Source organism: Palaemon carinicauda, chromosome 3 (assembly GCF_036898095.1).
Source record: "Palaemon carinicauda isolate YSFRI2023 chromosome 3, ASM3689809v2, whole genome shotgun sequence".
NCBI classification, from domain to species: Eukaryota; Metazoa; Arthropoda; class Malacostraca; order Decapoda; family Palaemonidae; genus Palaemon; species Palaemon carinicauda.
In genome coordinates, this window is record NC_090727.1 from 63,362,286 (window position 1) to 63,382,891 (window position 20,606).

A 20,606-nucleotide genomic window follows, 5' to 3' on the forward strand; every position below is an offset into this window, starting at 1 on the left:
AAGTAGTGCACTCTTGACAGTTTACTATAGTGAACCAATCGTCAAAATTACATTTAAAAAGTTTTGCGTATTTACGTAGGGACAATCTGACCTTTTTCTTGTCCCCTCAAGTTACTTAAAGATTACGGTGATATCTACATTAAAATCAATGCAAGTGGAGACATTTAAAAATTGTACTGTTCCCTATTAGGAAAAATTATAATCAAACAAATAATATTTACTATAATTTTGTTAAAGACAATTCCACGGATTATTAATTAAATCTAAATCAACCAATTGAAATTCAAAACTATCCCACCAAATTAGTAAATGTTTTCTGTACTTCGCATTAATATGAAAATATTGAAACGCTAAACATAACTTGAAAAAGTGGAAAGTTTCAAATAAAGAAAGAGTAGCTTAATGGTTTGGTATTCGAAAGGCTTGTTACATGAAATATCAGGACATTAAAATAACAAAAAACTAATTTTCCAGGATTTTTCTTATAGTACTTATATGAATTCTGATAAAGTGCTTTGAAGATTAATGGACTAACTTCTAGTTTTTGATTACATTAAGTTACTATACATTTACTCAGCATAGACGTAAGCTATCTATAGCTTTGAACAGTTTAATCAACAGTTTACGACGTTTATCTTAAATATATTAGCATTTAAACGTTAGGGTCTTTAATATAAGCAGATCGGACTTTATCAAGCTTTCAGTTATTTTAGTAGTTTTTGGCTTATTTTTCTAGAAATATTAACGTAGAACTTATGATCTTTTTACACGTAAAAACAATAAATTGTAAATCCAAATCTCAAGTGTCAGTAGAATTAAAAGAAATTGGCGAGTTATATAGTTTATTACAATATATCACCAATGCTCTGACTTGATGTTTGGTACAAGCTTCAGGGTCTTATCAGATTATGTCCAACATTTATGAACTATAAAGTTTCCTTGCAAAAAAAATTTATAACTTTAACGCAGGTACTTTTTGTAAATTACTACACAAGATACATTCCTGTACATCAGTATTACAGTACTTATATAAAATCTCATTTCAAAAGGTCAAACTTCAGTTTAGATCCTTTGGCAAATCATGCATGAATTTTATAACTACTTAACCAAGAGCAGATCAAAATAAAACTGAAGCCATATAATTTAACCCTGTATAAACATCCCCTACGCTAGGTTACCTGATCCTGAATTACACAAACAATGACTTTAACAATCCCTTAATTCCCCTAATCAACATTGGCAGTAACTCCCAAGCCCAAATACTAACTAAAACTATACCAACAACAATATATTCAAGAATGTATTACACATTTCTTCTAAAATGACTACAGCAGTTCTTTATCCCTCCTTTATGTCGTGAACAAAAACGGTAGGAATCAGATATCTTGGGACATTTATAATCCCAGCTGGACCCCTTTTCAGAGAGCTTGGGTATCTCGGTGTAATGGAAAGCACTGGAATACAAGACTGACAATGTCAACACTTTTTAAGAAAGTTATCTAAAAGTTTAAAACTAAATTAATCTTTCCAAATTGAAAAATTTAGCAATACAGTTACTAATTTCACATTAACATTAAAAACTCACATATTCTTGGACATTTTAAATCACCATCTTGACAAAAAATCTTTACAACTCAATTTACACAATACATGACAAATTTGATATAGTTTGAAACAGTAATTATAGTGTATGCATAATAGAAACCTGTTCAATTTGACAGTACAATCTCCTACAATTCAAGATTAAAGATTTTAAAAAATAAGTTTTAAACTAAATTTAAAAAATATTCAAAAGCACGAAGCCAAAAATTTAAAACACTTGAGGCTTTGACGATCCTTTAACAAGACTGAATTAATATCATGACTAGAATTGACAAGGCAGAATATACATGGAAATCAAATTGGACTGAACATGTTCACCATGGCACACAGTCTAGCATTTTGACAATACAACATAACCAAGTAAACAATCTTCTTCTCTTATTAAACCAGCAAAAGAATGAACGAGTTCCGTACATGGGAAGCTCATAAACAGACTAAATGAACAGTGGTTCTAGTCAAAAGCAAGATATATACTTCATGGGCCCTCGGGCCTTTCAGTGGTGAGGAATATGGCCAATACTGATACCAGAAGAGGGAGGGGGGCAGATGGGGAGGGAGGCTCAGTCATATGAACGTTCCCTTTAATTCTTTTTAAAATCTTTCCAAATTGGGAGAGGGAAGGATCAAGGAGTGGGAATGGGAGCTCTGAAACTTTAGGTATGTATTAGGGGGAACAATAATCTGATTCGAGCCCATTTGCAAGATTTCCCAAAACACTGCCCTGCATCATTTTCAAAATTCAAGTTAATTTCAAGGTATGTTCATGTAACTTAAGAAAAGATGAGGAATAATACTAATACTAGCCAAAGCCCTACCATTTCACACACTCACATCCTAGCCCTCCCACTTCCTAGCCCTCCCACTTCCTAGCCCTACTAGCCAATTCCCCCAAAAGCCCTCCTAGCCATTTCACACCAACGCCCAACTAACCATCTCACACCAAAGACCTAGCCATTTCACACCACAACCCTCCTAGCCATTTCACACCAAAGCTCTCCTAGCCATTCACACCAAAGCTCTCCTGGCCATTCACACCAAAGCTCTCCTGGCCATTCACACCAAAGCTCTCCTGGCCATTCACACCAAAGCTCTCCTAGCCCTTTCACACCAAAGCTCTCCTAGCCATTTCACACCAAAGTCTTCCTAGCCACTTCACATCAAAGCTCTCCTAGCAATTTCACACCAGTGTCTTTCTAGTCACTTCACACCAAACCTCTCCTAGCCATTTCACACCAAAGTCTTCCTAGTCACTTCACATCAAACCTCTCCTAGCCGTTCCACAACAGTGCCTTTTTAGTCACTTCACATCAAACCTCTCCTAGTCATTTCACACCGAAGTCTTCCTAGCCACTTCACACCAAAGTCTTCCTACCACTTCACACCAAAGCTCTCCTAGCCACTTCACACCAAAGCTCTCCTAGCCACTTCACACCAAAGCTCTCCTAGCCACTTCACACCAAAGCTCTCCTAGCCACTTCACACCAAAGCTCTCCTAGCCACTTCACACCAAAGCTCTCCTAGCCACTTCACACCAAAACTCTCCTGGCCACTTCTCATCAAGCCCTTCAAACCATTTCATACAAAAAGACCTCCTAGCCATTTCATACTAAAGTCTTCCTAGACACTTCACACCAAAGTTCTCCTTGCCATTTCACACCAAAGTTCTCCTTAACATTTCACACCAAAGCTCTCCTAGCCATTCCACAACATAGCCTTCCTAGCCATTTCACACCTAAGCCCTCCTAGCCATTTAACACCATAGCCTGCCTAGCCATTTCACACCAAAGCTCTCCTAGCCATTTCATACCAAAGCCCTCCTAGCCATTTCACACCAAAGCCCTCCTAGCTCTCTCACATTAAATTTCTCCTAACCATCTCGTTTGACAATGATCACCTGAAACTATTCAGTATTCTGTATTATCCAGCAATGTTCAAGTCCTTCTTTTAAATCTATACCAATCAATAAATCAGCCTTCCGACCTTTCCAAAAGCACAAAAGTTTAGAACCATCTTTCCTAACTTAAACCTGAGCTTCTCTAACAATATCTACTTATCTGAAAAACATGTATAGTAACTTTTTCATTTACCTAAATTATATACTGTACCTTTTTATTTCATTCAAAGTATATTCCTAGAATCTTCTATAAACTACTCTAGTCACCAGCCTATATATATATATATATATATATATATATATATATATATATATATATATATATATATATATATATATATAGAGAGAGAGAGAGAGAGAGAGAGAGAGAGAGAGAGAGAGAGAGAGAGAGAGAGAGAGAGAGAGAGAGAGAGAGAGAGATTTAGGAGGATGGACATTTCATCAAATACTAAATCTTACTAAATAAAGAATAAAAAGTGGGATAAGTTTTTCTACAAATTACAGACATCAATATATTTACTCTAGATTTTGAAAAATAGGACCAGTTGTGTATTTAAACTTTAGATTGCTCTAAATAGATTTGTTAGTTATTACCATTTATAAAATTTTAAACAATGTGGGGATCAGCTATCTTAGGTATACTATTGAAACTTGAAAGGGTTTTGTGTTAAGGAACCTTAAGCTTATAGGACAGATAGAAAAATTGAAAAGCTAAACAAGAACACACCTTGAAATAAGTATTTAAAGCAGTTCAATTCAAATGCCCCCAAAAATAAACAATGTATACTTGAACTGAAACCTCATTTCCATCAACTGAAAGTCTTGGCACCTGATTATTCAGTACTCTCATATAATCTATTAATTCCTAATACAATAATGCTACAGTTTGAAATTTTCACAACTAATTTACGAATATGTTCCTATTTCCTGAACTTTAAAAAGGATATAGATTACAAACTAAAACCTGCTTTAATATTCATAAAGGTTTTTCAAATTTTAGTAGAAATACTTAATTCTTGAAAGTAAAAATTGACAAAATAAAAATAAATAAAAAAATAAATAAATGAAATAAAATAAAGGAAAATAAAACAAATACGAAAACTTTGCTTCTGGGATCTCATGGTTTGAATGTTTAATCCCACTGGATCAAATAAATAGATCTAGACTAAAACTTAACTGAAACAGCCCTGCCTCTACCTGAAATAGCCCAGCCTCTATCTGAAATAGCCTACCCTCTACTTGAAATAACTTTCTTGAAATAGCCCAGCCTCTACATGAAATAACTCCTACCTGAAATGGTCAAGCCCCTACCTGAAACAGCCCAGCCCTTACCTGAAATAGCCTAGCATCTACCTGAAACAGCCTAGCATCTACCTGAAATAGCCCACCCTCTACCCGAAATAAAACTTCCTTGAAATAGCCCAGCCTCTACCTGGAATAACTCCTACCTGAAATGGTCCAGCCTATACATGAATCAGCCCAGCATCTACCCGAAACAGCCCGACATCTACCTGAAACAGCCCGACATCTACCTGAAATAAAACTTCCTTGAAATAGCCTACCCTATACCTGAAATAACTCTTTCTTGAAATAGCCCAGCATCTACATAAAATAAATCCTACCTGAAATAGTCCAGCCTCGACCTGAAACAACCCAGCATCTACCTGAAACAGGCCCCCATCTACCTGAAATAACTTCTATCAGGACTACCATAAATTTAATTACTACGATTCCCACAATAAGATTTTTCCCAGATGCTACTAGGTTGATGAGAATGAGATATAACTTAGCTCTAAAAGACTTCAGGGTAGCTTCTGCAAGATGTCAATCTTAGTTATTGACATGGATTTATGTAGGCCTAAATTGATTTATAACTAAGTTTTAGTCATCATCTATTCATTAAAGCAGTTCCTAATGGGAATTTAATGTATAAAAACTAAATTCATGAAACTAAAAATAAAAGAATTTAGTAAATTAGTAAGCAAGCAATATAACTTGCACTCTGTCCAAGACTTGAAGCTTGAACTAGATACTTGAATCATCATTGTAAAAAACTATTTAACTTCCTACACCAAATGGCCCAAAATGGTGTTCTAGAAGTTCCACTTGCTCTTAAAGATTTTACCAGGAGAGTCTGGATCCCACAGGACTAATGTAAGATAGTCTTTGGATGAAGTGTTTTAAGCATCCAACCAGAAGGTCACGTTAACCTGAAAGACAAAAGTGTTAATAGAAACTCGCAGAAAATTACCAGTGAAGATTTATAAAGAGTAAATATAGTACTATTTTCAGTAATTTTAAAAGCAATAATACATGATTCATAAATCAGATCAGCCGAAAACAAATCAGAAAATTTTAAGAACTCAAAAGTACGATTTTTTAGCCCCAAAAGTAGGATATGTGAAGCCCCAAAAGTAGGATATTCTAAGGCCCCAAAAGTAGCATATTCTAAGGCCCCAAAATTAAGATTTTTTAAGCCCCCCCAAAGTAGGATATATTAAGCCTCAAATGTTGGATATTTTAAGCACCAAAAAGTAGTATACTTGAAGCCCCTAAGGGTAGGACCTGTTAAGCCCCAAAAGTGAGGTACTTTAAACCCCATAAGTAAGATTTTCTAAGCCTCCAAAAAGTAAGATATTTTAAGCCACAAAAGTAATATATTATAAGTCCCCAAAATAAAGATATTTTAAGCCCCTAAAATAAAATATTTTAGCCCCCAAAAGTAGAATATTTTAAGCCTGAAAAAGTCAGATATTTGAAGCCCACAAAAATAAGATTTTAGCCACCAAAATAAGATATTTTAAGTACTCAAAATTGGGAAGTTTAAGCTAAAAAAACGATAATAATGATTTAAGTCACCAAAATTATATTTCAAAGACCAACAAATTATTTTGGCAAAGAAATTAAAATATTTCAGGACCAAAAATTAGGATATCTTAAGAGCTAATAAAAAGGCGTGCTAGAGTTCCTATATTAAGTTTTCAACATTGAATTCACACAAATATGAGTAGAAAGACCTTTGCTAAACAAAATGAAACTAGGTTGAATTAACACCTACAGTACACCACACATGGCATACTGGCATCACTAACCACCTACTATAACAATTTAACTTATCAAATGATTTACAGCTTCACACGCTAACTTTATACTTTTGCCAAAAATATGTTGATTTAGGGTTTTTCAATATAAAAAGGTTATAAGTGGGTAACTTATTTCAAAACTAAATGGAGATTTAGAACTAAACTTTAAACTTACTCAAGTTTAAAACATTTTAATAAAAAGCATGAAATTAATCTAAGCTTTCCAACTAACGGGATTTAATAAAAAGAAAACTAATTCAGAAAAAAGTAAGATTTCTTAATCAAACAAAGTGAGTGAGTCCTATCTATCAAATGTTAATGTAAATGCTCACAAAATGGAAAAACAATATCTACAAATACTAAATATTCAATATCAGATATCAGGCTGACATAAGTTTTTATAGTTTATGATATATCTGATTTGATGTTACTGGTTTTTCGAAATATTTAATTTTAATTGTTCAACCTTTCTCAGATCGTTTATTTATTTCTTTATTTCCTTTCCTCACTAGGCTATTTTTCCCTATGGGAGCCCTTGGGCTTAAGGCATCTTGCTTCTCCAACTAGGGTTGTAGCTTAGTAATAACAACAACAACAACAACAACAACAACAATAATAATATGAATAATATTTAGGATACTCAGCCCAGGCTAAAATCTGTAGTCTGTACTCTTGTAACTTAACCCTAGTACCAGATGTCACAAAATCTAACCTAGATTCCAAAAAGCACATGACTTTCAAGCCAGTTTTACCCTCCAAACGAAGTTTACAGTATTAGTTCATTGAAGAAGTCACACTTAACTCGGCGCATACAGAAGACGGGAGAGACTAGACTTATCACAATTTCTCAACTTTTTGAACAACAGCGTCTGCACCTCCCCCTGGCTTCAGTGCCACATGAATACCAAACAAACCATAGCATAAATCTGGAGAGAGTTGAAAAGGACAATTCAACAGAATTTTTGCTTTTGCCTACTGTAACTAAGTAATTTTTTTCAAAAATTATTTTGAAAAAAAAAAAAAAAGTTTTGTTGTCCAAAAAATTAGATAACTATTATTTAATGCCTTATTGGAGATCTGGAATTAAACTATATTTGCATTTAAAGTTTTTCTTTTTTTGCAAAAAATGCATTGAACTAATCAAAGCTGGCAACTATAGGGAATTAGTAAAAAAAAAAAAAAAAAAAAAAAAATCATGATAGTTTGATCAAACACAGCTTAAGGGAGTCATATGAGGCCTACCGCTTCAGTTTCAAATTAAGAAAAAATAAATTTCACTGAATGGAACACCATTTTCTAGAAGCAAAAAGATCTTAGATGACGGCTATTTTACTCTGCATAATCTAATATTGTTCTGTACGTGATTAAGGAACTTCATGCCAGCACTAAATGCCCCAAATCTAACATGTCTTCTAAAATCGAAAGAACCTTAAAACTAAGATATCACCATTCAAGCAAATTTTACATCAATAGTTCACTTTTGATAGTGTCATACTTAACTTGGGTCATGCAAAGACAGAAGATTTCAAGCTCTTCTTGAAATTTTTCGAGTTATTGCATGATAGCCTTTTTGTTCTCCATCACTCCTCAGTGTCAGATGAATACCGTACGTAGCTGACTGTAGCACAAATCTGGAAAGAATTGAAAAGGACATTTTAGAAAAAATTTTCACCTCTGACTATTTTTGTACTTAAAATAACAAATTTGGAAAAAAAAATGTATTTTTCCTAACATACAAACCTAGAGCTATTTATAGGGTATTACTTTCGGCAACGCTGAAAACTAGCCCAGACAATTTTAGTGAGGGATAACTAACCCCATCCGCAAGTTAGCGGAAGGGGGGTGTGGTAGGCCAGCCACCCCGCTCATTCACACCTGTTGGTTGAGTAACCACATTTGCAGGACTTCTAGGGGGACAGGGTGGTGGGCCAATTTGTATAAATTGCTCTAGGTTTGTATGTTAGGAAAAACACAAATTGTCTCCAAATTTGTTATTTGTTCTGAGACAGATACAAACCTTCCGCTATTTATGGTGTGACTTACTCTTAAGAGGGAGGAAGTCCCACCAACTGGCCTCGGTTTTGACCAGGAGTTCTCTCTAATTGATTTTTGATCTAATTAGTAGGAACCCTACCCTCTCTAAAATCAAATTAATTACAAAGTAACACAATGATAACGGCCTGTCGAAGCTTGTGTGAGAGATACTAGTTGCTTGTCTTTACATAGGAACTCGAAGATAAGTATGAGTTCTAACATATATCTAATACCCTCCCTCAAGAGGTATTGGTGACGTAATAAAGTATTTGTAATACTTAAGATGCACAAGGGAAATGAATCTTACCTGCAGAGGGGTAAGGTCAGCTATGCTGCGGTCTTGCTTAGCTGTTTCCTCAGGGGTGGACAAGGTGAAAGAAAGAGGGGAGCAGGACATTCCTTTCATTCACCCTAGACTAACCCGGGTAACCTCAGCCCTCTGCTACTTGTCCACCAAGGAGCTTGAGGCATTAGATCACTTGTTGTGCGGCCACCACAGGACCAATGGAAAAGGTTTCCATCTCCTGTGGGTTACGTCTTTCAGGTAGTGGGCTGTGACGGTTGTTTGGTGCTTCCACACTCCCGCTTGCACTACCTGTGCCAAACGATTTTTTTTTTTGAACGCCAGAGACGTTGCAATGCCTCTGACGTCATAAGCTCTGGGTCGGTTGGACAGAGGATGGTCAGGATTGTGAGCGTATTCAATTACAGTCCTTATTCAAGAGGAAATAGCATTTCTGGTGACCCTCCTCTTGACCTTCCCGTTGCTAGCAATATGTGTTTGTACACGGAGGTAAGCTTTTGTTTTTCTTTTTAAGTAACACCTCAGACTCCTTACTGGACAAAGTAACAGTTGGTCTGGATCTTCGGTTACAGAATGAACTCTCTCTATCCGAAATGGGACGAATCTGGAGCTCGGAACACCCGGATTTTGAGTCTTAGTCACGAACTCATGGACGTAGTTGAGGATTACTTCCCCCCATCTCCTAGAGTGGGAGACATCAGCAGATAGACCATGAATTTCGCTGATTCTCTTGGCCAAAGTCAGAGCGAGCAGGAACACAGTCTTCCATGTGAGGTGGCGATCGGAGGCCTGGCGTAATGGTTCATAGGGGAAGCCCTTGAGGGACTTGAGGACCCAAACCACGTTCCAAGGGGAAGGTCTTAGCTCTGCCTGGGACAAATAAGCTCGTAACTACATATGAGCAAAGAAAGTTCCAACGAGGAGGAAATGTCGACTCCTTTCAGTCTAAAGGCAAGACTCAAGGCTGAGCGGTAACCTTTGACTGCCAAGACCGAGAGAAGCATTTCTTCCTGAAGGTATACAAGAAACTACGCTATAGTTGGAACAGAGGCATCGAGGGGAGAGAAACCCCTTCCACGACACCAACCACAGAAAACTGACCACTTCGCCTGGTAGACTGCCTCTGTGGATCTCCTGAGTTGTCCAGCCATTCTTTTTGCAACCGGTTGCGAAAAGCCTCTCTGTGTGAGGAGGTGCTAGATAGTCTCCAGGAGTGAAGTCGAAGCAAAGCTACAGCTTTGTGGAAGATGTTGGCATGTGGTAGTTTGAGGAGGTCGTGTTGTGGGGGGAGCTCCCTCGGATCTCTGTGAGGAGATGCAGAAGGTCTTGGAACCATCCTGCATGATGCCATAGCGGAGCTATGAGGGTCATTTGCTAGTTGTTGCTTGCTCGTACCTGGTTGAGGACTTTTCTCATCAGACAGAACAGGGCAAACGCGTAAGTGTCCAGGTTTATCCACCGTTCTTGGAAAGCATCTTGCCAAAGAGTTTGGGGGTCCGGGACTGGGGAGCAGTACAATGGAGCCTGAAATTCAGAGCCGTTGCGAACAGATCCACTGTTGGGGAACACCACAGAGTCAGAACTTTGTTGGCTATCAGAGATTCAAAGACCACTCAGTGCCAACTATCTGAGTTGCTCTGCTCAGCTTGTCCGCTAGCACATTCCGCTTGCCCTATCACCGAGTTGTCTTTTGCCCATCTGAGTATCTCTACTGCCAGATGGCACAGCTGCTGTGAAAATGTACTGTCCTGTTTGCTACAATAAGCTACTACCGTGGTGTTATCGCTCATCAACACGACGGAGTGCCCCTTCAGGACCTGGTGGAACTCTTTGAGGACCAGAAAGGCTGCCCTCATCTCTGAAAGATTTGTGCTGGTACCTTTCTGATTCGGACCATTGGCCGGAGATGTAATGGTGCAGCACATAAGCCCCCCACCCTTCTTTTGATGCATCCAAAAAGAGCATCAATTCCGGGGAGAGACGAGAAGATCGACCCTTTTGCAGAGGTTCGGCTCCGCCAACCACCACCTGAGGTCCGACTGTTCCTCTAATCCTATGCGGACTAGGTGATCCCGGGAATAGGTGTGCTGGTTCCACTGGGATTTCAGTCACCACTATAGGGATGGTGAATGATGGGGACCAGTCGGGTCAGGGAAGAGAGTTGGGCGAGAAGGTGAAGCCAATACTGCGCCGGGAGCTCTTACCGACTGAGGAAGACCTGTGCTATCTCTCTCAGTGTCTGAATCCTTTCATCTGATGGGAACGCTTTGTGCCTTAGGGTGCCTAATCGCATGCCTAGGTATACCAGTTCTTGAGAGGGAAGCAGATGAGATTTCTCGAGGTTTACCACGATCCCCAGATCCTGGCAAAACCTTATTAGCTCATCTCGGTAGCAGAGAAGGGCCGCTTCCAAGTCTGCCAGAATCAGTCAGTCGTCCAAGTATCTTAGGAGACGGATGCCAACTCTGTGGGCCCAAGACGACACAAGGGCAAATACCCTCGTGAAGGCCTGGGGTGCTGTAGAAAGACGGAAACACAGTACCCTGAACTGGTAATGCTTCCGATAGAACATGAATCCTAGATACTTCCTGGAAGACAGATGAATTGCGATCTGGAAGCATGCGTCCTTTAGATCTAGAGTGCACATGGAGTCCTGTGGTATTAACGCTTGTCTGACAGTGTCAGCCATCTCTATCCTGAACGGTGTCTGTTCGACAAACCTGTTCAGAGCTGATAGGTCGATGACTGGTCTCCAGCCTGCAGACACTTTTTTCACAAGAAAGAGTCGACTGTAAAAGCCTGGGGACTCGCCGAGGACCTCCTGGAGAGCGCCCTTCTCCAACATGGTCTGGACTTTTGCCATGAGGGGAAACTCCCGTGTGGATCCCTTCGCACAGGAGTTCAATGGAATTGGCCCTCGAGTCTGTGGAGGTAGAGAGAGCGTCAACGGGATGCGATACCCTGAACGAATCACCTCGACCGTCCAGGGTTCAGCCACGTGGTGAAGTCAAATCTGCCAGCAGCTTTGCAGGCATCACCCCACAGGTGGGAAAGGGGGATGATTGCCTGGCCTATTGGGATCGTCCTCGGCTGTATCCCCTCTTTACCTTTCCTCCAAAAAAGGCCTTCTTGTTGCAAAAGGCCTTCTTTTCACCCTTTTGACCCTGTTGTTTTGGGTCTCTAGCCCTTTTTGGTTGTGGTTTTGGCTGTAATTTCTGCTGTGGCTGAGAGGGATAAGGCCTGGCTGTTAAGGCCTTTTGGATGAGGGATTCCTGGCTGGACTTCTTCCACCTCTCTGCCATCCGTTCGACATCCTCGGGGTGGAACAAGGAAATGCCTTCGAAAGGTGCATTTCTCAGTCTCCCTACTTCGGCCCGAGGGAGAAGTCTATGGAACTTTCCTATGACGGCGTCCCTCCTCTTCAGGATAGTGTTGGCCCAAAGGTTCACTACCTGGTGGGAGAGAAACTCGATGGCCCGAGTGCCAGACAATAGGAGGGTCTCCAAAGACTTCCTGGAGGACTCCCGAGACAGGTCCTTAGACTGGATTAGTTGTTCTAAGAATCCAAACCAGAAGTCAAGCCATGAAGTAGCCTGCATGGTGTACTTCGCCACCTTCTCCTGGTTAAGGATTTCGATTGCCGAAAAGGAGACTGGAAGTCCCTTGAGTTTCTCTAAGGATGTCTTCTAGAGTGCCTCTATGGAGTGATCGAGAGGCAGTGTTGGAAGTGATTCCCCGAGGATCTCGTAGTACCTCCTCAGAAACACATACGGAGGAGTTAGGAGCTTGGAGGATGAGTTGGAGCAAAGAGAGGTGGTGGACACAGTCGCCTAGGACACTGCCTTCTGTCTGGCACTCTTCAACCCCTTTGACCAGGGCAAAGCTGCACTGGTCCTATGAGGTTTCTGAGTGCCGTAGAACTGGTGAAGGACCGTCTTCTTTCCATCTATAGGGGCTGCCGATGGATCTGGAGTTCATTGATGGAATGGATGCAGATTAGGACCTGCCAGCAGGCACTGCAGGCATATTCCGACTCTTTCCTCTCATCCACCTTGAGCTTCGGACTAGCGGCTGCTTGCAGAGCGTCGTCCTCGAGATTGCTCTTCCCTTCCTCTTCCGAACTCTCATCCATAAGAGCCCGGAGTGGGTCAAGGTCGTCAACGGGATAAACCGGGGATAGGGAGACTGCCGAGGAGGTGTTCGCTTCCGGTTGCCTAGGAGGCAGTGCCGGAGTTAGCTTAGCCGAGGATTTAGGGATGGTAAATAAACCCTTCGGTTCCCTGTCACGAGGCAGGTGGTCCTCTGTCCATAAGGGACTAGAAGTCTCCGTCGGCTTACGGGTGGGATGTAAATCCGCTGCCATAGGGAGCGCGTCCCACCCAGTCACAGGTCGTGCATCCTTAGACAATATCTCGACTGGTAAGGAACGGAAGGAGTCACTGTAGCAAGTCACCCTATCCTCATTAAGGGGCGAAGGACGAATCCTTTTCCTCTTCTCCTTGGGTCTGTCCTTTGGCGTCTTGACACTGCAGGGGGCTCCCCTGAGGTTCTTGCCTATTCTCCTTCCAAGTTCTTATATGAGGGAATGACCGTTTCCCCTTTTCAGATGGGAGCGCATGCGCGGGATCCTCCGAACTCTTCCTAGGATCGAAGGGAGGAGAGACCCACGAGACGAGAGAAGGCGACAAAGGGATCCTAGGCGTGTCACCTAAGGACTGGGAGCGGGGAATGACTCCTGTGATGGCTTGGCGCATTACATCGAATAAGGTGCGAAGCCATGGGGGGTCACGGGCTCCCGAAAAACTAAGGGGGAAGTCCTTGGGAAGACACGGATCCCTGGGTTTAGGAGCCTTCTCAACCCATTTGCCTGAGGAAGGCTTCCCGGCAGACAGGATTGGCACAGGCCTACCCTTAGGGATAGGATCTGGGCGTAGTCTCATGGGCGACTGTTTTCTCTGTGAAATCCTATAAGATTTGAGAGACTGATGGGAGTCTCTCTTCGCAAGGAGGTTAATCCCTGCCGCCAAAAAGGGAGACAGTATCTCGTTGGGGGATGCCGAATCGCAGAAGGTTTTGTTTCGCAAGGTTGTTAATTTGCGAGAAACTACTCCTGGTTGGGAAGTTCCCGGGAAAGGAGCAACAGCGGATCATGAATCACGATCGCACGCCCTATCATAGTTCATGGGGCTAGGAACCCCCTCACTGCCTGAGGATTCTGCACAATATTGATTGTGCGCGCCAAGGTGGTCGAGTGCTCGCGCGCTAGGCTGTCTGCGCATGCTAGATTGTTCTCGTGCGCGCCCCTGAACATGGCGCTGGTTGTGCGCACCTTGTTCGCGTGCGTGCCCTTCAGCATGGGGCTGATTACGCGCACCTTGTTCGCGTGCATGGTGCACATAAGGTTGTTCGTGCGCGCCAGGCTGTATCCGTGCGCCAGGTTGTATTCGTGCGCCAAGTTGTTCGTGCGCGCCAGGCTGTATCCGTGCGCCAGGTTTTATTCGGGCGCCAAGTTGCTCGTGCGCGCCAGGCTGTATCCGTGCGCCAGGTTGTATTCGTGCGCCAAGTTGTTCGTGTGCGCCAAATCGGCCGTGCGCGCCAGTCCGGTCGTGGGCGCCAATTTGGTCTTGCGCACCAACTTGGTCGTGTGCGCGAGAGCTCTCAGTGTAATGAGAGTACTCACTGCTACGCTCATCTGAAGGTTCACGATAGCTTGTGTTGTGTGAGAGCGAACGATCAACACAACGAGAGTCTGCAAACTCTCTGCCATATAAGAAATGACTGCGATCACAAGAACCCGAAGATTAAGAGTGAACTGTGTCGCCAGATCCCGAAGGGTTAGCGCAACGAGAAACTGAGGTTTCTCTGTCATGAGACCCTGAAGGGTCAGCATGACTAGGGGCATGAGAGACCAAAGGCCTAATGTAGCCTGCGTTGTGAGACTCGAAGGGTCTGCGCAACGAGACACCGAAGTTTCTCGGTCATGAAACATTTAGGTGTAAGCGTGACCAGAGCTATGAGAGCCCAAGAGTTCAACGTAACTCAGGTTACGAGACCTTGAAGGGTTAATGTAACGAGGAACCGAGACCCTAAAGGGTCAGCGTGACTGATGGAACGAGAGACCAAAGACACAACGTTACCATCGTTACTAGAGCCCGAGGGTTCGTTGTAACGGAAACCCGAAGGTTTCGAGCTTCGTGAGCCCAAAGAATCAGCGTGACGGAGTCTCGAAGGATTCCTGCTGTCATGAGAACCTGCAGGATCAACATGACGAGAGCCCGAAGGCTAACAATCACGCCAGCCAAAGGATGATCGTTACGCGACCCCGAAGGGTCAACATGAAGAGAACTAGCAGGTTCAAAAGACATCTCCTCACAGCACGGGGAGAAGAGCGTCCAGGGTGGAGAGGAGTTATGTACCCCTCCCCTCTACGAACCTCCGGAGAGGAACGTTCAGCAGACTTCGCTCGAGGGGGAGACTGTTCAAGGTCTACAGATAAATCCTCTGCAGGTGAGGAGAGTTCCCTCGAAGGAAAATGTCGCTTATAACAAGGTTTTCGTTCCGCCCAAGGAGGAGAACCATAAGCGTAAGGAAATTGCTGATGCACAGTGGCAATCATCTCTCACAAACGAGAGATATGTTCCCCCGAAAGGGGAATCTTGCCTTAGAGAGAGCCCTACCATCACCCCTAGTGGGTTAGCTAACTCCTAGGCATAAGAACCAGATTCTCGGTTTGCCCGACGGGCAACAGCTCCTGCACCCACAAGAGGAGGATCAACCTCCGCAGTGGAAGGAGATGACCAACTTCTCTCTGCTCCCCTTCGGAGGAGTTCGAGGAGAACTTACTTCGAAGGGGGGACATCGAGGCCCACCGATGGCCATAAAGATACAAGGTCTGGAAAGGAACAGGCACTCCTTGGGCGAGGGGAAGGAGCATACTCACTAGGGGAGCCGACACCTTCACCTATCCCACAAGGTTGACCAGGAGTCACAAGCCCTGCGCTACTGCTCGGCCGTGCCCTGGAAGGGCCTGGTTGAGAAGTAGCTTCGGGCAGAGATTTGGGTCTAGAGGAAGCAGAACCCAGAGATTTCTTTGATTTCGAGGAAAAACCCGAAAGCGAAGATTCGCGATTAGATTTCTTCTTCTTACGCGCAAACTTCTTCCACTGGGAGGCAGGCCACTCCCGACATTTGGAACAGGTGTTGTCCCACGAGTACTGATGTCCCCGGCAAGCCAGGCACAAATGGTGGGGGTCCGTCTCTACAGACGACATTGTTATTTATTTAAGTGTGGGAAATAATTCCGGGAAAAGCCTCCTCATTTCTGATTTCCCGACCCGACCCTGAAGGGTAGAGTGCCAACACTCTCACACTTGACAAACTAGAGAACCGCAACGAAGACGGTTTGCTTTCCCTACACACGTTTAAGTCCAAAGATTATTCTATACCGGGACTGTCGACACCGATATCACCTTGATGTTCAGACGCTACTCCAGGGCTCAGAATAGTAAATCCCAATCAAGTGTGGATGGACTGAATCAGTTACGTTAACGACAGTTTCAAAAAGAGTTAGGGAGAGCAGTACTGTAAAAGACAAAACGTCCTAAAACACTGTACATCTCGTTACCTATCAAAGTCTGGGCTTAATCATTTTACAAATTGGCTATTGTGTAAGGTTTTAAGGCACGACTTAATTTGGTGATGTTTATGTAGCGAAAATGCTACAAATGAATTTATAATGTTTAAAATTTCATTATTCCACAAATCAATGGTGTCAGATCCGGTTCGAAGGACCAATGTTATTTATTTAAGAGTGGGAAATAATTCCGGGAAAGGCCTCCCCGTTTCTGATTTCCAGACCCGAGCCTGAAGGATAGAGCGCCAACACTCTCACACTTGACAAACTAGAGAACCGCAACGAATACTGATTGCTTTCCCTACACACGTTCAAGTCCAAAGATTATTCTATACCGGGACTGTCGGCACCGATATCACTTTGATGTTCAGACGCTACTCCAGGCCGCAGAATAGTAAATCCCAATCAAGTGTGGTTGGACTGAATCAGTTACATTAACGACAGTTTCAAAAAGAGTTAGGGGGAGCAGTACTACAAACGTCAAAACGTCCTAAGGACCACCAGGAGGTAATACCGTAGAACATTACAATAAAGGATTGACACCGATAGCTTTAGATTGACGTAAATATAAACTTACCCTTAAGTTATATCTCACCTCATGAGATAACTCAGAGTCATTTCAAAATGTAAAAGTCAAGTTAAAAACAGTTAATAATTTTAACCTAATAATGGCGTTTATTTCCATAAAGTACCATAGAAATTTTCACCTAACTGACACAGGAAAAACCAGCAAAACTACCTGATTGAAATTTGATAAAGACCGCATGGCATATGAAAAATGAAAAATGCCAAGAAAATGGTCAAATCAGTTAAATCATAAATCAATAATCAAATGACTAATCAACCAATGAAAGTAAAATTGGTGACTGAAATAATGCCAAAAGTTCTACTCACTACTTTGAACACATTCCTCTCGGGCAAAAAAATTCAAACTTGATAGAGGGGAACGGGAACACAACTTATAGTAACGGACACGCCACGAATGATTAAACCAGACAGTTTGAACATGACTTCCTAGCTAAATGTGCACATTGTTAAATAAGGCTAGAAAAAAAGGGGGGACAGTTCCTTGGCCAAGGTTGAGCACCGTTAATTAGTACTCACACTCTTGAGGGTTGATTGTAGACTGTAGTGGAAGCATCTTGTGAACTAAGAACATGGTGCACCTTCAGTTCTGCACGGGCGTGTTTTGTCTTCGTCAGCCTATCTTCTAAATAATGGCTCAAAGTAAGGCATACTGTTGGTTAGTAATTGGTTGACCGACAGGTAGTTGAAGTGACGCCTAAGTTAAAACGACGTCTAAGTTGAAGGGGCTATGCCTACGTCCGCCTTCCACGCTTCCTGGTTTTTAAGTGGGCCGCTCGCACGCTCCTGCCTGCCGCCGCTGAGCTGGTTCAAGCCAGTCGAGTGGTTCTTCTTCCAATTTCCATAAGTACGTGGTTCGCTGAAAGGTGCTTTTTATAAATACAAGGATCATTCTTGAAACTTCAGAGGAAAGTAATTATAAAGAAATCCTACTGTCTGGCTTATAAAAATTAATATATATACAAAAAAATTAAGTGGTGTTTAGTGATGTTCAATAACACATGAAACAATCCTAGCTAAACAGTCTTATAAATAGGTACCGAGATGTAAATAGCAATAAGCTAAGATCAATAAGTTACGTAAAATAAAGAGTTACTTAAATACAAACCATTTGTGGTTAAACATCCAAAGCTTCAAGAGCAATTGGAACAGAACGCAAACAAGCGCAGTTTTTAGAAATTGTAGACGGTCGGTTGCATTATCAAGCAATGTACTGTGAGCTCAGGAAATGAGATAAAATCATCTAAAGAGGAATGAGGTGATGAAAGGTAAAGCATTACAGGGGAATGATGGACATGTAAGCAGCAATGAATATTTAAGCGTATAATAATGAAGGTTACAAAGGAAACATAAGAAAAACGAGATGCGTAAAATCCAGAAAATAACAAACAAAAAATAAAGAATGGAATAACGGGGGTGACTAAAATAAAGCGTAGAAAGAATTTCCACAGACATGAAGGTACCGCAGCGGCGGCCCTCACGAGTTGGTTATGTCCGCACAGTGGTACAATAACAAACACACTGATACGCAAAAGAAAAAGTTAAAGTGCTTACTCAATCAAAAGGGGTGAGTGAGCGGGGCAGCCAGTCTACCCCACCCCGCTTCCGCTAACTTGTTATCTCTCACTAAAATTGTCTTGGCTAGTTTTCAGCGTTGCCGAAAGCAATACCCTATAAATAGCGGAAGGCTTGTATCTGAGTCGGAACAACTAAATTTTCCTGAAAATGAACTGAAATTATGTTTTGTAAACTGAAATATGCGGAGGCATTGTAAAATGAAATAGGTAAAGTTTAGTGCGCAAAAGTCTGGTAGGAGTTTTAAGAAAGGCATTAACACTTTCCTTAACTATATAGATGGTCTCATTTTCAGTTTAACACTTAAATTATGGAGAAAATTCTACAGTAATGTTATGATACACGACCTATATTTTTGTATGTTGTCAGCATTTTTAATTATGGAATTTAGTTCTCGTTCATAGAACTATATTTGATAAATGGTTTATAAAAAAATTATAATGATTTTTTTTTAAATTGAGTACTGTAAAGTGCATGATGCATGAAACCCTACTTAAGGTCAGTTTCAAGATTATTGAAGACCGGCCGTCCAAAATATCTAAGAAAATTATTACATATTGTGCAACCAACAAATTGTGTTGCCATGAGATTAGTTACATATGGTTTCGAACTATTGGAACCTATATATATGTCTACTGTAGAGAACCTTTCAATATGCAACCTAAGATTACAATAAGCTCTCACTGAACATTCAAAATACTTAAGATATTATTAACGCTTTCAAGAGGAAACTGAAAACTTTCTTGTTCTCCAAGTGCTTCGATGGTGTCGATTTGACAATAAACGAGCAATATGCGGTGTGAGATGTTGAATATTTTCGAGTGAACATGATATAATGACAGTGGAGGTCTTGTATAGAGTAGGGCTCCCCTGCTGTATAGGACCAGAAAAGCCGCCCTTAAATTAAAGTGAAGTATTTCGGAATAGTTGATTAATCGATGCAAAATTACACTAGTTTCCGGTCTAAATAGATACCGTTTTCTATTGAATCTTTTCAAAGAAAACAACAAAATTTGATTAAGATATTCTTAGATATTGAGAGAGAGAGAGAGAGAGAGAGAGAGAGAGAGAGAGAGAGAGAGAGAGAGAGAGAGAGAGAGAGAGAGAGAGAGACACACAGAGAGAGAGAGAGAGAGAGAGAGAGAGAGAGGAGAGACAGAGAGAGAGACAGAGAGAGAGACAGAGAGAGAGAGAGAGAGAGAGAGAGAGAGAGAGACAGAGAGAGAGAGAGAGAGAGAGAGAGAGAGAGAGAGAGAGAGAGAGAGAGGTGTGTGTGTGTGTGTGTGTGTGTGTGTGTGTGTGTGTGTGTGTAAAGTAAACAGTGGAAAGACTTAGTATGTAAATGTCTAAACATATCAAGTATTTATTCTGTCCCCTAAAGCCTTATCTCCTTAACTTTTGACTTCACTAAGATTACCTTCTAACCACAATAATTACCTCTGCCAACGAAGTTGGGAGGAGGTTATGTTTTCGCTGTTGTTTGTCTGTTTGTTTGTTTGATTGTTTGTGGAGGAACAAGTTCCTGGCCACAATTTTACTTAGAGAAGTGAAACTTTCAGGGATTAATCTTTATATTAAGCCGTGGGAGTTATTACATTTTGAGAGTCCTATGTCAAAGGTAAAGGTCAAAGGTCAATGACAAGTTAAAGTTCGAGAAATAACCTGATGGGCCGAGGTCTGCATTCCACCGAGTGCCCCTCTATTGTGATATTGTGATATTATTTAGAAAATTAATTGGGTTTCAACTCACCTTCAACTATAAGAGTTTCAGAATCTATTCCTGTTAAGCTCTTATTTCACCTTAAATTCAACTTTAGACATTTCTCCACTTGTTCTATTTCCTCCAGTTGAAAGTAACGAAATTTAAATGTATTTTTCGCATTAGTAGTTTGCATG

The 20,606-nt window shown here is 41.5% G+C and overlaps 1 long non-coding RNA gene across 2 annotated transcripts in view; it reads right to left on the reverse strand.

Annotated features, from left to right (window-relative positions):
- Positions 1-3,898: 3,898 nt before the first annotated feature.
- Positions 3,899-20,606, reverse strand: part of LOC137637632 (uncharacterized) — a 45,992-nt gene continuing 29,284 nt past the window's right edge. Inside the window, exons 2-5 of one of the 2 annotated variants that reach the window (XR_011043737.1) lie at positions 20,461-20,606; positions 17,655-17,994; positions 7,332-8,210; positions 3,899-5,706 (exon numbers count right to left, since the gene is read on the reverse strand). The exon at positions 20,461-20,606 is cut by the window's right edge and continues 17 nt beyond it. This is a non-coding gene — a long non-coding RNA (uncharacterized lncRNA). Of the gene's footprint in view, positions 8,211-17,654; positions 17,995-20,460 lie in introns of both variants that reach the window. The other variant, XR_011043733.1, reaches the window with a different exon arrangement.